Source organism: Galeopterus variegatus, unplaced genomic scaffold (assembly GCF_000696425.1).
Source record: "Galeopterus variegatus unplaced genomic scaffold, G_variegatus-3.0.2 Scaffold2695, whole genome shotgun sequence".
In the NCBI taxonomy this organism is placed as follows: domain Eukaryota; kingdom Metazoa; phylum Chordata; class Mammalia; order Dermoptera; family Cynocephalidae; genus Galeopterus; species Galeopterus variegatus.
The window spans coordinates 23,774-35,384 of record NW_007728806.1 but is presented as its reverse complement, the minus strand read 5'-3'; the positions used below and the strand labels follow the sequence as shown (position 1 = coordinate 35,384).

Here is an 11,611-nt window from a genome sequence, read left to right as displayed (position 1 = left end):
GGGAAGGGGGGGGGGGGGGGGGGGAGGGGGGGGGGGGGGGGGGGGGAGAGATTGGACAAGGAGCATAAAGAATAATTATGATCTGTAACAATATATGCTGGTAATATTGATTTCATCAACATATCACAGTGTTGAACCCCAAAAATATGTATAATCATTTTTGATTCAATAAAAAAAATTAATCAAAAAATAATAATAAAAGTAAAAATAATAATAAAAATAAATTGTAAAAGGAATTATTAAAAATAGAGTTAAAATCAATAATCTAAGTTCCTACCTTATGAAACTAGAAAAAGAAGAGCCAATTAAATCCAAAGAAAGGAGAACAAACGAAATAATAAAACTCAGAGCAGAAATTAGTAAAATTGAAAATAGGAAAGCAGAGAAAAATCCACAAAACTAAAAGGTGGTTCTATGCCCACAAATTTGATAACTTAGATGAAATACACCAATTTCTTGAAAGACAAAATTTACAAACTCATAGATAATCTGAATAGGCTTATATCAATCAAAGAAATTGAGTAGATAATTAATAACTTTCCAAAACAGAAAGCATCACACCCAGATGGTTCACTGGTGAATTCTACCAAATATTTAAGGAACAAATCATAACAATTCTCTACAATCTGTTCCAGAAAATAGAAGCAGAGTGAGCACCTCCTAACTCATTCTCTGAGACCAGCTTTACCCTAATACTAAGCCCGGACAATAGCATAAGAAAAACAAACAAACAAACAAAACTACAGACCATTATCTCTCATGAACATACATGCGTAAGCCCTCACAAATATTAGCAAATCAAATTTTACACAACAAGTAGGATTTATTCCAAGTATACAAGGCAGGTTCAACATCTGAAAATCAATTAATGCAACCCAGTAAACATGAAAAATCATATGATCACAGAAATACATGCAGAAAAAGTATTTGATACAATTCAATATTCATTCATGATTTAAAAGTCTCAGCAAACTAGGAATAGAGGAGAATTTCCTCAACTTAATTTTTAAAAACTACAAAAAACCTACAGCAAATATCATACCTAATGGTTAGAAACTAGATGTGTTCCCCCTAAGATCAGCAACGAGGTAAGAATTTCCCCTCTCACCACTCCCATTCAACATCACACTGGAGTGCTGGCCAGTTAACTCAGTTGGTTAGACCGGAGCCCTATAACACCAAGGTCACAGGTTTGGATCCCCATACCAGCCAGCCACCAAAAAAAAAACAAACAAACCAAAAAACAAAAAACATCATACTGGACATCCTAGCGAATGCTCTAAAACAAGAAAAAGATATAAAAGGCATACAAATTGGGATGGAAGAAATACAACTGTCTTGGTTTGCAGATGATATGGTCACCTATGTAGAAAATCCCAAAGAACTGTCGAACAAACTTCTGGAAGTAATAGTGATTATATGAAGGTTGCAGGATATAAGAGAGTATATGGGAACTCCCTGTACTTTCTGTTCAATTTTTCTGTAAACTTAAAAACTACTCTAAGGCCGGCCCGGTGGCGCACTGCTACAGTGCGCAGCTTGGGAGCGCGGCGGCGCTCCCGCCGAGGGTTCGGATCCCACATACAGACCGGTTCCCGCTCGCTGGCTGAGCGAGGTGCGGGAGCGACGCCGAGGGGTGCGATCCCGTTGCCGGTCCTGGTCCGGTACGGGCGCGACACTGAGGGTTGCGATCCGTTGCCGGACACGAAAAAAGACAAAAAAAAAAAAAAAAAACTACTCTAAGAAATAAAGTCTATTTAAAAAGCAAAAACAAAAACACCTTCAACAATGTACACAGTAATACATTAATTCAGTATAGGTGAGAAAAGAAATAAATATTTACCATGGTTTTCCTTCTTTCTTTCCTTTTTTCCCTGATGGTGCTGTTGGGATGGCTGGGGAGGGGAAAGTTAGGGAGAATCACTCTAATTTCTCAAGCATCTATGAGTCCAACAAAACATAAACAATGTATAAAGTGAATACTACAAACCATGAAAGTATAGAAATCAAACACGTCCATACACTAATTTTTAATTTTTGCCAATTCTCTGAAACTCGAAAATATTTCTTACAAGTTGGAGGAACGTTATTTTATTGGCAATATCAGAATACCAACTCCAAAGTCTAAAATAAGTAGGGAAAATTGCAAGCGGACAGAATTTAATCCAAGCCTGGATGATCTGCCACCATGTCAAAAAAAAAAAAGCCTTCCCAGGAATCATCAAAAAGGCCCACACCAAAAAGGTCATGTTATTTATTCTATGTGAACAGCTAACTTGAATATTAAGAAAATATAGTAACAATCTTCTCATTAAAGAATAGAAATGTGAATAGAAAATATGATCCAGAGGTATATTTTTGTATTATTATAATTATAGTGTCTTTTTAGTTTCTATATTCTATCCATTTTAATAAATTTAATTCAGGTATTGCTGCAGTGTTCCTACAAATTCTGTATTCTAATGTAGCTTCTACAATAAACATAAATAAATAAATAAATCACCATTGTTACAACATCTGAACTGCCCAAATACCCACTATGAAAATACCTAGTACAATTTGTGTGTAATTGAAGGGCTGCATGCAGGAAAATCCTTAAGTTCAAGTGGTGAGAGATTCCCAGCACCCCCTGGAATATGGTTTTGAATTTTTACTGTATAGAATGAATCAAAAATTCCTGTTTCCTCCCACTTCAGTGACTTTTATCCAGATCAAAAAATGTTGGTTCAATATTCAGACACTGTTAATTTGTACCCTGCAAAGAACAAACACATACACATTTTGGTATTACAAAAGAATTTCCTTTTTAGTGCCCAAAATATCTCTTTGAAGTAATTATCATGTATTTCTACATGACTCAAAGAAAGAATTCAAACACAATACCACAGTGACCTATTTCAAACACAAGGAAAATCAATAGCAGATGAATCACTTACACCTAGTAAGTGGTACCATGCTCCACCTCTCAGGACTATTACCATTCTCTAGTAATTATTTTTCTAAGATCCCTTGACCACAGGAATGATATGACTGAGAAATGTGGGCAATGAAGGAGGGAATATATTCTCATGCTCACTTCTGGAAAGGTTACTTCATTTTCTGAACTCAGCACGAGAGAGCAGCAACACACATTTTTCTAACTTTAAACAAATTAACTGACCAGAAGAATGTTCCTCTTCCAAATACACTATTCAAATTGAAAGATAAAATATGGTAAGTCAGAAAGATCAGAGCTAAAAGCATGTTTACCTATTATCTTCACTAATGATTTTTACCCAAGTAAACAAAACATTTTAAATTAATCTGTAGATACTACATTCGTAAGTCAGAACCTATCTGATCAGCACTTATAGCATCCTCTATTTCCTTTTTATTTTGTGACTCCAAAAAAACTACTATAAATATGGTATACAGTAGGCACTAAATTACAGAACTTCAAAATCTGAAAGCTAGAAAGTTCCTTAGAGATCATTTGGTTCATTTCTCCTCTTTCCCTCAAGGCCTTCCATTTTAACCATGAGAAAACTAATAGCTGGAGAAGATAGGAACTTTCTCAAGCTAGTTAATAACAGCAGAAACTAGAACCAAGGCACCTTGACTTCCAGACTGGTATTCTTTCTACTACACCATGATGTTGTGAAGAGCTTGAGATTTTACCCTACATGCAAGCTAACAAAATTAGCCTGCTATAGTTTCATGGATTCATGAGAACCAAAATCACCTATCCACACACAGCTAGTACTAGGTGGAACACTGCCTCAAAAATTCATACACTAGAATCTGTGAATGGAAACTGATTCAGAAATAGGGTCTTTGCAGATATAATTAAGTTAATATGACATCACACTGGATTAGTGTGGGCCCTAATCCAATGACTGATATCCTTATAAGAAGGAGGAAATTTGGACACAGATAACACACAGAGAGAAGACCTCCATGTGAATACTGAGGTAGAGATTGACGTTAAGCTGTCACAAGCCAAGAAACACCAAGGATTGCTGGAAACCACCAGAAGCTGGAAGAGGGAGGAAAGGATTCTTCCCTAGAGTCTTCGAAGAGAGAATGGCCCTGCCAACACCTTGATTTCAAACTTCTAGCCTCCAGAACTATGAGAGAATAAATTTCTGTTGTTTTAAGCTATCCAGTTCATGGTACTTTGTTACAGCAGCCCTAGAAAACTAATATTTCCAAACACACACAGCTTTCTGTGTACATTAGCATGAATTTACTAGTCCATTGCCTTCATTAGCATAACTTTACTATTCTAGGAGACTTGCAGGGATATAACCTGATTGTTCATTACAAACCTTCTGGAAAGTTTCATCAACTCTTCAGTAGGAAGCATCAAGTTTTCAAAATCCTTGCTTTACTGTTTCCATCAATCCTAAACTGTTCTATCATGTTACCTACCCAATCCTAATCAGGCCCCGTCACCACGACTGAAAGACCCAACTCAAACTAAACTTCAAACTCTCAAATTTTGACCTTAACTTTGTTCCTCTAAGAATGGTCTTGGGGAACAGGCCCGAGGCACTCTCCATGCTGCTTCCCACACCAGCACCCCAGCTGCTTTGGCTGCTCCAGCTGTGGCTGAATTGGCCCCAGGTGTGGATGGACCTACAGCTACACACTGGAAGGTTTGGCAGCATCCACGTGGTGTTAGGTCTGCAGGCTCACAGAATTCCAGAGCTGTGAAAGCTTGGGAGCCTATACCCCAATTTCAAAGGATGTATGGAAAAGCCTGGGGGCTCAGGAAGACATCTGTCGCAGGGGCGGATTCACTGCATAGAGTCTTGCTAGAGTGATGCCAAGAGGAAATGTCGGAGTTGCAGCAGAGAAACCCCACCAGGGCCATGTCTAGTAGAGCTGTGAGAGTGGGACCACCATGGAGACCCCTGCATTGCTACAAAGCCACTGCCAAAGAAGACCCTTACAAGACATGTTCCCTGGACTTCAGACTTCCCAGCCTCACAAACTATAAGCAATAAATTTCATTTTCTAACAAATTATCCAGTTCCAAGTATTTTGTTACAGGCAACAGAAATGGACTTATGCAGATACTATCAAAGCTCTGTCAAGGTGGTATTCTTCCTTATAGCAATAAGCAATAAACTCAGCTTTGTTTTATAGGATGTATTAATGATATTTAGTAAGCTAGCATCAGATAACCCTAGCAGAAGATATGATGCTCCTCAGTCAGAAACAAAGAACAGTTTATTATTCGCAACAATAACAATACCTAGAGTATCATCATTTGTACTAGTTCCTCAAGCTCTAATTCCTCAGGAGAAATGCAAAGAGAACCAAGAGATGCCTGGACACACAATGTGTTGTATTACAGGAGAAGAAACCTGAGCTTATGAAACTCCAGTATTTTAAAAGAGCTGCAAGAAAGTATGCCCATCCTTTTCTCTAGAAGGATTGTCTTTATTTTCCTAGACAGCAAAGAAATCTTCCCCCTGTACTGATGGAGACACTGCTTATATTGTCCTAGGTTGTTTGCTGTACAGATTTCCTTGAAAAAGCCCCCAGCAAAACGTGTCAATGCTTCTTCTCAGTTGATGTGCAGAAACACTGAGCCTCATGACACCCAAGAGAAATGTCTCCCAATAGCTGTTGCCTTTGTCCTAAAGGGGTAAAAAGATTTTCAGGGAATCAGGATGAAGTTGGTATAATACAATGAGTAGAAGATGTTTCAGAAGGGAAAAGATGGAGCAAAAAATATATACTTCTCTCAAAAATCTGTAAAACCACTTCAATTGAGTAACAATCTCATAACATGCTTATACATCAAATAGCCAAAAGTAAATACTTATGATATGTTTAAATCTTATTTTTATTTTAAAATGTTCCATTTCTAGAATAATACCTTGAACAAGTTTTATCACTAGTTTTCTAGGCCTGGTAGTGCTCATGAAATAAAAGAATCTGTTCGGTTGTTTTAAATTTCACCAGTTATACCTGACCTTAATGAATACCTTATGCCTTTTTTTTGTAAATTGGAAAACACAGACACAGAGAGGTGAAGTGATATGCTTTTAATCATACAGCTAACTGGAGAAACATAGTGTAGTATCCATTTTACTCATCACCCTAACTCTGTTCACCCTGAGATCACTGAATTGAGATAAAGTTAAATTGCTCAACTTAATATTGTTTACAAAACTCAGTTTTAATTTATTTCTTTTCCAGACGATTTTATGTTAAAACTGGCCACTGTACAAATGGTACAAGATATGATCTTAATTTTCAAATAGATGACAAAAATATGCTGATGTTGAATATACAGCCGGAAAAATCTAACAAATTTTTTTTATTTTGTAATAAACGCAAAATATTCCTTTATAGATTAATTTAAAATTTACAGAATTGAAAGTTAAACAAGAACCCAAATAAATAAATAAATAAATAAGAGCCCTATTTTCACAAATACTTTAGGTAAATATGGAAATTGGAATTCTGGTTTAAAATTAAGTACCCTGAATTCCCAAAGAAATAGTGACTTTTGAGCACAGAACTGTCTTTGACTCTTGTGTTGCATTTGCCCATTGAACAAATAAATTATTCTCTCTCAGAAACATCTCTAAAATGCTGACTCTGCCTAAAATGTCTTGCCTGATTAGAAGTGTTCTCTTAGAACACAACATAGCCTACCATTTATCTATACAGATACTATGAAAGTCATATAATTCATCTAAAAATATTCAGAAACAAGAGAATAGTTTGAAGTTGCTATGACTCTTTTATGGTCCATGCTTACGAGCTGAATTCTAAAACCAACCAACATTCTCTGAGTCAGACCATAATATTTTCTCAAGGCATTTTTATTTCTATAACAAATTATAAACCAGGTATTTCTTATAAATATTCAAACAGCTTTTCAAAGCTACTTTTTGAGTTCAGTAACTTCCCCAAGGCAGAAGGACAGTTTCTACCACATTCATCCTAAATATTCATTCAAGAAGGCTTAAATTGATTTTTTCATGCCCAACATTTGACCTCTTCAAGTAAATTTTTAAGATAAGAGAATTCTAATAATTTACTTGACTTTTATAATCAGATAACTTTTGGAGCTTAACTATATAAATCTACCTGTATATTTCTGATCTACCTCTGCACTTGAGAAGCTACCTGATTTTTCCAAAAGTTCCTCAAGTTCCAATATACCCCATTTCTTATAATTTTTCATTACTTCTCTTTCTATACTCAAAATGACCATATATTGCAGGTCTCTTCCCCTAGCCACCACGTCTGTTAAAAAATTTTTTTCTGGTTATTTTTTAATGACATTTTTTTAAAAAATGCAATCATGGCCCCAAAATGCAATAGTTACATCCTTGTGGTCTCTTTAACAGCAACAAAAAAGTAACTGCTATTAATAAAGAATATAGAATCACCTTTTTATTTTTAATATATGACTGCAGCAGCTATATAATTACCAAAAACTAGAAAGAGCCCAGATATTCCAGATATTCATCAGCTGGTATAGGAATAAACTGTGGTATATCCATACAGTGGAACACTACTCTGCAATTAAAAAAAGAACTTACTACTGACACATACAACTACTGATACACACGGCAACATGGATAAACTTCAAATGCATTATGCTAAGTAAAAGAAGCCAGACTTAAAAAGCTACATACTAGATGATTACATTTAAATGATACATTGGAACAGGCAAAGTTTAGATACAGAAAACAAATGCTAGGAATTGGGTGGAAGGAGAAGTTAACTCCAAAGGGGCAACATGAGTAAATTTGGAAGGTTATAGAACTGTTTTAATTGTGGTGATAAATATACATTTGTCAAAACACATAGCCTGAACACTAAAAATAAATAAATAAAAACGTTAATGTATGACTGAAATCTGGGTAAGAATGATACTTTTAAAAGCCAACTACTAAAAAGTCAGAAACTTTTAAGATGAGTTGTTTATTTTCAGCATCAAATATGCCGCACAAAGGTACCAAAAGTTTGATATGCCACAGTTAGCCACAGCTTGTTTTATTCAGGCCCATACTTTAAAGTACAAAACTATTAAAAAGGAAGTAAAGTATTTTTCATTTTATGCAGTGCAGATTGTACACAATGGGTAGTCAGAAAATGTTTCCTAATTAATACACAATTCAATAGAGTTTAGACTGAGTTGGGCTTTCTACTTCACTGGTACATACATATATGACTTTAACTATAAAATTACCCATTTTTCAAAATATTAACATATAATTGGAATAGGGAAGTGCTGTCCACAAAATATACTAACCTGAAAATGTTCAGTTAATCAGTAAAGGCAATAAAGTACTTTATCTTGAGTGAAAACAACATCAGGGTCATGGATGCCCTCTTAGCAAAAGCAGCAACCCTAGAACAAAAGAAAAATATGTGAAATTCAGCCCTACTCAAATTTCAGTTAGCATCATTATACTTTTTTTAAAATCCCTTTTATTTTCCCTTATGTAGCCAGTCATAACATGTAAATTCACTTATTTGTACATTCACTTATTCTGCAAGCAGTCCTTTTCAAATGCCAACAAGGAATGGGTTTTCATTTTGCGAATTACACCCAAACTCAGTAACACTGTGTCTTAATTTGCTTCATAGTTCATCTTAAAATAAGTCAGTGTCCATAAAACTTGCTTCATCCACATGAAATTCTTTAATTTCGTCTATCTATTAACGTATAGGACAATCAAAAATGTCTTTCTTTCAGACTATGGCTCAAAATCAACACCTCCACACTCTATAACCTGGTTTCTTACTATCTTCTACACAAAGTTCCACTCAAACCAATATAATTTGCTTGCTTTCCAAAGGACAATTGTGTGATTCTCAGCTGTCACCCTGCAGCACACCATACCTTCTTTTTAGAACAGGGATTTTTTTTCTCCCTTATCCTCTTTATCAATCAATGCACATCCATCAACTTTCTCAAAACCCAACCCCTCTATACCCACCGCCTGAGAGCTGATATAATCATTCTATACTCCATTAATCTTTGCTAGAATATTTTGCTGCCTTACATATCTGCCATCTCATGTAGTCTTCTGATTAGGGGCCATATCTCCTACTTCTTTTGATGCTGCCTGTCCATCATCCAGTACCATGTTTGACACACAGTACATAATCAATATGATTAACCAACAAGTAAAATGGTCATAATAAAGATTCACACATCAAACCTTTACTCAGTATGTATGTGTAAGTCACTGAGTATAAAATCCCAAGAATAACATAAAGACACAATACATTCTACGGAAATATGTCTTTCTGCTAGTTGCTTTACTGCTGTGTTACAACATGAGATTACTCTCAGATTGACATTACTTTCAACTGTGAGAAGCAGTTTTTCTCCAATAACATCAAAACCTACTGAAACCAATTTTAGGCCATTAGAAGTAATATAAAAGCACCATCACCAACTTAACCTCCTCCACCACAAAGGTAATACAAATATTTTCATTTTAAATTCCAAGAGTCAAAATTCTGCTCTGAGGCAGAACAGCCTATAAGAACATTCAAAAAATTATTCTAAACTCAAAATAACAAGCACATTTATATAGTACTTTATTATTTATACTATCTCATCTAATAGACCTATTTGAAGAGGAAAAACAACTGCCAAGTCAACTACTCCCAAAGCCCATAAACATGCAATTGCTAAATAGCCATTAGACTAAAAATCAGCCAAGGTTCATTGTGATTCTTTCCTGTAACTTCAAGCAAAGGCTTTTGCCAGCCTTCCACAATAATACAATAGTACGGGAATTACATTTCTAGCCACTATGAAGTAAGTGGTACCAGATTTACCCTCAGATGGTAAACAACTGCAAAACTAGACAAAATATATGATGCAAAAGTTTCCAGACACTGAACAACAATTAGTGAAGATCTGTGTTCCTTGAAGGAAGGAAACAAACTAGAAAAGCCCTAAGAGCACTCTGGCTTTCTGCCAAGAGACATGTTCTAGACACCACTGCAAGTAGAAGATTCAAAGCAGAACATGCAGCCTCGCTAACTTGAAGAGAAAAAGATCAGAGTGTGGAACAGTAGAGGTGGCAGGAATTACTGGAATAATGTGCCAGAAAGGAGGGAATTATGCAGAAAAAAGTTCCAGACTTTGGAAGACTCAACTTAAGTTGAGTCTTCAACTTAATACTAATCTCACTTTAATACAACTCACACTTAGGGTGAAATTCCATGCAGTCAGGCAAAAACAAAAACAAAAAACAAAAAAAACTGCCAGGAGCTAAAAAATGAACAACTTAGAGGTTTACTGTGAGCTTGGAGATATTTGAGTTCCATCCAGCCACAGTACAGGGACCTTGTTTACACTCTAGGCAATAAGTAGAGACCTCGGTAGAGCTAAATTAATTCTAAAATAAAGACTATAATGATCCCAAGAGAGCTTAAAAACAAGCCTTGAAGGAATTAGCTAATCCTCAACTCAACACCTATAACCACCAGCCAGAATGGGAAACTTCATAATTTATGGAACATCAAGTAAAGTATTCAAAGGGTTTGCCTCAGTAGTGGGGCAAAATTAACCTTGGATTAAATTGTTCCAATTAACAAGGATTAAAAGCAATACCTGAAAGGAAAAAAAAAACTTTTCAAGTAACATAAATACATCTCAGAAAAAAGCACAAGAATATTTATAGAAACACAACAATATCCAGAATTCAGCAAGGTAAAATTTACAATATCATCTTTTACATGGCTGGTAAGCATCAAATGATAACCAAGCAAGTTAAAAAAAAAAAAAAAAAAAAAATTTAGGGCAAGAAACTAGAGCCATAGTGAGGAGAAATATCAATCAATGAAAATCAACCTAAAAATGACAGAGTTGATAGAATTAGCAGACTAGAACATTAAAAGTTATTATACATGTATTCCATATGCTCTAGAAGCCAGAGGAAAGATTAAGTATGTTAAGTAAAGACACAGAAAAAAAGATCCAAACTGAACATCTAGAAATGAAAACTGGAATACTGGAAATGCTCTCACTGATAAGCAGTGAAATGCTAAGTTTTTTATTCTGATGGATTCAGGCTCTAGAGATTCCTGGCCCTGTATGATCTCTGAGTATTCTATTGTTCCCTCAATTCCTTTTGGGTAATTCTTCCTGGGCCTCAAGTAGTTTCCTCACAGCACATATTAATCAGTACTCAACTAAATTCTTGAAGGGGACCTGTACAGATCTGTGGAAGTTCTCTCCTCTCTGGTATTCTACCCTGTGAACTGTAGTGGCCTGAGTTTCCCAGTCTCCAAGCTTCATCTCTTTAATTCAGGGAGATCTCTAAGTTCCTCCTGGTTCTATGGACCTTTCCCATGCCTAAAAACTCTCCAGGCAGTAGCTGGGGCTCATCTGATTTGTTTCCTGTCTCTCAGGGATCAATGTCTTTTGTTGCTTGATGAAGAATGTCTGTGAGAACTGTTGTTTCATTTTTTTGTCCAGTCCTTTAGTTATTTCAGGTGGAAGGGTACCAATCCCTGTTAGTCTATCTTGGCTGGAAAAACTATTTTACTTCTTTCTTTCTTTCTTTATTTATTTTTTTAAAGATGACCGGTAAGGGGACCTTAGCCCTTGACTTGGTGTTGTCAGCACCAC

General features: G+C 35.8%; 1 protein-coding gene across 2 annotated transcripts in view; it reads right to left on the bottom strand.

Annotated features, from left to right (window-relative positions):
- FUT8 (fucosyltransferase 8 (alpha (1,6) fucosyltransferase)) overlaps positions 1 to 8,366 on the bottom strand; it is a 248,246-nt gene extending 239,880 nt beyond the window's left edge. The window contains exon 1 of one of the 2 annotated variants that reach the window (XM_008582682.1): positions 8,267 to 8,366. The gene's annotated coding sequence lies outside the window, so the exon portion shown is untranslated. The remainder of the gene's footprint in view (positions 1 to 8,266) is intronic. The other variant, XM_008582683.1, reaches the window with a different exon arrangement.
- Positions 8,367 to 11,611: the final 3,245 nt, after the last annotated feature.